We start from the raw sequence: 6,151 nt of genomic DNA on the forward strand, positions 1-6,151 counted from the left end.
GTGAACTTACGGTTTCAAATATATTTATATAGATATAGAAATAAATCTATATATACCCACATACGTACTGTGGGAGCTAAAATAACAGGCTCCCCAAATGTCTACATTTTAATGCCCCAAACCTGTGAATGTGTTACCTTATGAGGCAAAAGGGGCTTTGCAGATGTGCTGAAGTATCCTGAGAGGGAGGAGTATCCTGGACTATCTGGGTGGATCCAGTATAATCACAATGGTCCTTGTGATTATATTGGAAGCCAGGAGGTCAGTGTTGTGATCTCCAAAGCAGAGGTCAGAGAGGAAGAGAGAGTGATTGGAAGATGCTGTGGCTCCTCACCAAGTGACATTTGTGAAGAGGCCATGAGCTAAGGGATGCAGGCAGCTTGTAGAAGCCAGAAAGGCCAGGAAATGAATACTCTCCTGGAGCCCCCAGAAGGAATACAGCCCTGCTGACACCTTGATTTTAGGACTTCTGGCCTCCAGAACCGTAAGATAATGAATTTGTGTTGTGTTAAGCCACTGTGTTTGTGGTAGTCTGTTACAGCAGCAACAAGGAAATGGTCTACCTACATATTGGTTAGTTCTGTCCAGTGAGAGATCTTGGGAACAGCGTACCCCCATAGCAAGGAGCATACCTAGCTTCTAAACACCATTCTCCATTAAAAGGAACAAAGGCTCCTTGGAGAAACAGCTGATGCAGGGCTGGAGCCTGGAAAGTACAAGGTAAGTTTGGAATATATCTTGTATCAGAAAGAAGAAAGTGCTCAAAGAATGGTGGGGCTTTGTCTAAAGGACACAGGAGTTGGCTTGAAGGGACTGCCACTGGAAAAATCTGGGACAATCTGAGCATCAGAATAAATAATAATGGTAAGAGATGACAAACCATTGACTCCAATGGAAACACAAACCTTAAGGACATAAATTAAGAAATGAATGAACTTAAAGTTTGATTAGGACTGGGACATTTACATTATTTCAAAATACCTCCCCACAAAATAGTGAATAATTACAAAAGGGGAAAGAGTAGCTATACATAAAAGCAGCTTGGCAGGTGACACCTCAATCAGATTATCAGAGTGAATATTATCACCAGTGCAACAAATCAAAATCACACACCACCCAATAGGATGCAGAGAGAACACGTCATCACCTCTGTGATATTCCTGCCGAAGATGCACAATCTGAATCTAATCACAAGGAAACAAAACCAGACTGAGGACGTTCTACAAAACAACCGGTCCACAGCCCTCAAAAATTTTAAGATCACAAAAGTCAAGTAGAGATGGAGAGATTCTTCCAGATTGGAGAATTTGGGGTTTGGGTGTTTTGGTTTTGGGTTGTTTTTTTTTAAGTATAGTTGGTTTACAATGTTGTATCAACTTCTGGTGCACAGCAAAGCGACTCAGTCATACATATATATATATATACACCCATATTCTTTTCCATATTCTCTTTCATTATAGACATTATAAGATATTGAATATAGTTCCCTGTGCTATACAGTAGGACCTTGTTGTTTATCTATTTTATGCATAGTAGTTTGTATCTGCAAATCCCAAACTCCCAATTTATCCCTCCACCCCTCTCTTTCCCCCTGGTAACCATAAGTTTGTTTTCTATGTCTGTGCATCTGTCTCTGCTTTGTAAATAAGTTCATTTGTGTCTCTTTTTTAGATTCCACATTTCAAGTGATATCATGTGGTATTTTTCTTTCTCTTCTTGGCTTACTTCACTTAGAATTACGATCTCCAGTTCCATCCGTGTTGCTGCAGATGGTATTATTTTATTCTCTTTTATGGCTGAGTAGGATTTCATTGTGTATATGTATATATATGTGTGTATGTCCCAGACTGGAAAAGACTAAAGAGACATGACAACTAAAGGCAACATGTGATTTAAAACTGAATCGTTTTTGCTATATAGGAATTTGGTGAAACTTGAATAGGATCTGAGTGTTAGATCATAGAAACATGTCAGGGTTAATTTCCTAATTTTGATAGATGTGTCTTGGTTATGTAGGAGAATAAAATATTAGGGGTCATGGGACATCACTTTGGCAAATTCCTCTCTTATGGCTCTGGGACAAAATTCTTTGTCCTGTACTTATAACTTATCTCTAAACTGGAGATCATTTCAAAACATTTTAAACAAATAGCCTTTGGTCTTAAATTCTTCTCTTATACTGTATGAGGTCCTCTCCCTCCAACCATCACTTCTGTTCTCCTGGTGAAATGAACTTTTTTTTTTGATGTCCCAGAAGTCAGAGCAACTCCAGACAGCACAGCTTGGAGGATGTCTTGCGTCTGGGGCATGGAGCCTGGCAGGAATTGTGGCAGTCCTGATTGAATCCTGGGTGGTGCGAGATGGTGAGCAGAGGTGTGGAAAGATGATTTTGAAAAGCAGTCAGAATGTACTTGCTTCACTCTTTGTTTATTTCCTAACATCTGATTAAAATACCCAAGTTCACTATGGAGTGTCAGACAGAAGAAAAGCTGGGTTAGCGTGTCATCTGTTAGCGTTTTTGTTTTACCATCAATTTAATCTCTCCAGGGCTCTCTGATAGAAAAAAAGCAAACCAATCTTTCCGAGCGACTCAGCCTAAAGGGCCAAGGCTCTTAGAATGTCACTGTTTTCTAAATCCCAGCTCTTCTTTTCTTTGGCTTTGCTGGCAGATTAATCCCATTTCACTCAAGCCTTATGTGCCTAAATGATATTTCAGGCTTTAGAGAAATCTGGCAGAGGGCAAAATACAGCTTAAAGTAGAAATTAAGCTTGTCTATGTCTAAGGAGTCCAAAAATCTTATGCCACCCATTAAAAAAATATATATTTGCCTTACCTTTCAAAAAAGAGCTATAAAAGATAATCTGGGACAACCAGGGGAAAATAAATGTTAGTTCAGTATTAGAAATTAGGGAATTATTGTTTATTCCGTTAGATGTGATACTGGTGTTTGGGTAGATAGCAAAATGTCCTTATTAGGGGGGCATATGTGTATGTGTGCTGAGTATTTCTGTATTGTGGTGCTGGCAATTTTCTTTAAAATGATTCCAAAATATGCATATATGCACACACAGACATAAAAACCTATATGTGAATCACATATGGTGAAGGAAAAATGTTAATGATGGTTGAATCTAGGCGGTAGTCAGATGAATGTTCATGGTATTAATTTTGTGGGATTCTCCTTCTGTTTATCTTCCATATTCTAACACCCATCTTCTTTACCTGACTCACAAGCCTGCCTTCAAAAAGTCTATTGGGGAATTGTGGATGCAGCCCATGCTACACACACTGTAGGATGAATTTAGCTGCTCTGTGGCTACACCACGTTATTTGGGGGGCCTCAAAATCATTATCCACCTGTTTCAAGTTCCAGACTTAACACTTAAGTATCCACAGAGCTATTCTCTTTGCCATCAGGACATATGATATAAATGCTCTCATTCCCAGAGGAAAGTGGGATGTTAGATGAGTTTGTTTCCTCACTGCCACCACTTAAAAAAAAAAAAAAAGCTGATTATTTCCTGGGGACATAGATTGTGCCTCCCAGTGGGCCTCAACCCTTTCCCATTGCCTTTGCTCTGCCCCTCCCTGCAATGTCCAGACTGATAAACACACACACACAATCACACACAAAGATTTCACTTGCCCGGTTGTCACTTTCAGACTCCAGTTGCTTGGTTCTCTGGGTATTTTGTTCATGTCTTGGCAACAGTACTTACCACTTTGGTAAATTATAAATTTTTTCATCTGTCTTTCCCATCAGCTCTGATCTCTTCTAAAGGAGAAACCATGTATTTTTTCTCTGGTCCAGTGACTGACACACAGTAAGTACCTAATAAAAACTTGCGAGTGAATGAGTGCGTGAATAAATGCCTTTGAGTTGGGGTCTAGGTCCATGACTTGCCAAAGCTGTGGGAGCCACCAGTAGCATTTCTAATACCACCCTTGAGATCCTCATGTTTAATCTTCGGATCCTGATACTTGATGCCATGCAGAGGCATTAAACAGCAGCCACTGCACGGGAGATTAAAACCAAGGAACATTAGAGGTATTCAAAGCTTAAGGCTTTTCTCTCTAACAAGTTTCACTTTATTTTTTCACAGCTTGAAAATCAGAGCTCTAATAGCCATGGAGAACATCCAGCAAACACTCCACGGAATAATAAAAGTCATGAAGTATTCACAGGGAACATACGGATGCTCCAGACAGTTGGGGGTGGTGGCCAGGCAAAAGCCCTGAACTCAGGAAAATCGATCTGGGGAGGGAAATATTTTTTAAATCAGATGTCAGCTAACATTTACACTGGATTCTATTCTAAGGAGTTCAGGAGTATTATCATATTTAAACCTCACAGCAGGCCCTATAACGTGGGGTCCATTATCAGTCCCACTTTATAGATGAGGAATGGGGCAGTGAGTCACTTAACCTAAGAGTCACTCTGAGCCAAGACCGTCTTGCACCAGACTTGCTCCAAGACTTGCCTATGCTCTACATCACGCTGGACATCATGGAAACTTGCCCCATACAGACGTGCAAGACTCACTAGATATTAGCTACATCTTATGAGCCATCTAGTCAGCCCACTCAAGGTCTAGAGAAGGAAATGGAGACCACAGCGGGGAATGGCTTGTCCTAGTTTACAGACTGTTCCCAGCAGGGCTGGGCTAAAACTGAGGGCCCCGGCACTCGCTCAGCACACCTTCTGGCCTGATGCCACCCTCCGCTCGCCTCTCCTTTCTCTTCCTAGTGCAGCATCTGTGCTTATCGTGTGAATTCTCCTAGTTGGTTTGGGGGTAGTTGGAGAAATTGGTGTTTCTTTGCAAATAAATTTCAGAGTGCTCATCCCACCAGGCCATTATGTTAAATATGCTCAGGCTAAGTTAAGAATGCACCAGTCATATCATTGTGAAAGATAAAAACAAAAAACAAAAAACAAAAAATAAAAAACAAAAAACAAAAAAAGGAAGAGATGTTTAAGGCTGTTTCCTCATCAGCAAGGTTCAGTTTTCTCACTATTTGAAACAAAATGGGAGTCTCTGTTAGAAATGTATGTTATTAAATATCAATTTTCTAGCAACAGAACCATTGGACACTCTTGTCTAAGTGAAACGAAGTCCACTTTGTGCTTCTCCGTGGGTGCGGAGCTTTAATTAAAGGCACGTGATTAAACTTTTTCAGTTGACTGAGAAAAGAAACCACAGGGGAGAGTCTGTATTAACTGAAATGATTTTCCTTTTAAACTCGATCTTCCTGCATTTAATTTTAAATTCATTTACCATTTCATTCGTCGTCACCAAGATTTCAGGTTTTTCCGGATTTCACATTAAATTTGAAATTAAATATAACGTTAGTGTGAATTCCAGATTTGTCAAAACTCGAACACTGGATAACTAACCAGCAATTTGCAGTTTTATTCTCTTACCTCCGCCCTTTCAGGCAACAGTCAGGCAAGGTCCCGACATGTTTCAGAAATCGATTTAACAAAGAAAACAGTCATTTATGCTGTCAACTCCTGTGTAAGACAAACACCTCTGTCTTCTATCCTCACTTAGAAGGGTGGAGGTGTCTTTCTCTCCCAAGAGGCCTCCTGCCACACTCCCCTGGGGAGAACAGGTTTCCCAGGATGCACCTCTTTCAAGCATCTTTAAAAGCCTAGTTCTTTCTTTCAAGTTGACTGTTCTGTTTAACTGAGACATGCAAAATGTGAATGTGTCAAAGCCAGATAAATACCACTCAGTTAAATCCAGATTCCCTGATTCTTCTTTCAAGACCTATTTGCTCTCTTTCTGGAGCAAAGATGTCCAGGAATTTCATGACAGTTTAGCTGTCGCAGTACCGGAGAATCCAACCCGCGTCACCATGACAACCATCAGAGCCTGTTGTGGGCCGGACACCATGCTCTGGGCTTCCCTGTTCATCGACTTAGTGTGACTAGATTATCTTCTTAGAACCAGAAGAGGCCCATCAAAGCCAGCAGTTTTGTCCAGGCAAGGGCGTTCTGTCTTTACAGGGCAGAGATAGGAAGGAAAGGAGTTGATTTGCATTCACTTTTTCCTTTTGAGAAGAAAGTGACCCTCTAACGTGCTGCACTGGCTGTTCTGCTGAAGGCTCTTCCATTATTTTTCTTTAGCTTTAACGTGCTGTCATCTT

General features: G+C 40.7%; 1 long non-coding RNA gene across 2 annotated transcripts; it reads left to right on the plus strand.

Annotated features, from left to right (window-relative positions):
• The first annotated feature begins 253 nt into the window (after nucleotides 1-253).
• LOC123615064 (uncharacterized) lies at nucleotides 254-5,746 on the plus strand. 2 transcript variants are annotated; one of them, XR_012508870.1, is made up of 4 exons: nucleotides 254-720; nucleotides 2,255-2,373; nucleotides 3,765-3,825; nucleotides 4,105-5,746. It is a non-coding gene; the product is annotated as an uncharacterized LOC123615064 (long non-coding RNA). The 2 variants fall into 2 exon arrangements; XR_006722585.2 differs by lacking the exon at nucleotides 254-720 and having other exon boundaries at nucleotides 1,952-2,373.
• Nucleotides 5,747-6,151: the final 405 nt, after the last annotated feature.

This window comes from Camelus bactrianus, chromosome 8, assembly GCF_048773025.1.
Source record: "Camelus bactrianus isolate YW-2024 breed Bactrian camel chromosome 8, ASM4877302v1, whole genome shotgun sequence".
NCBI classification, from domain to species: Eukaryota; Metazoa; Chordata; class Mammalia; order Artiodactyla; family Camelidae; genus Camelus; species Camelus bactrianus.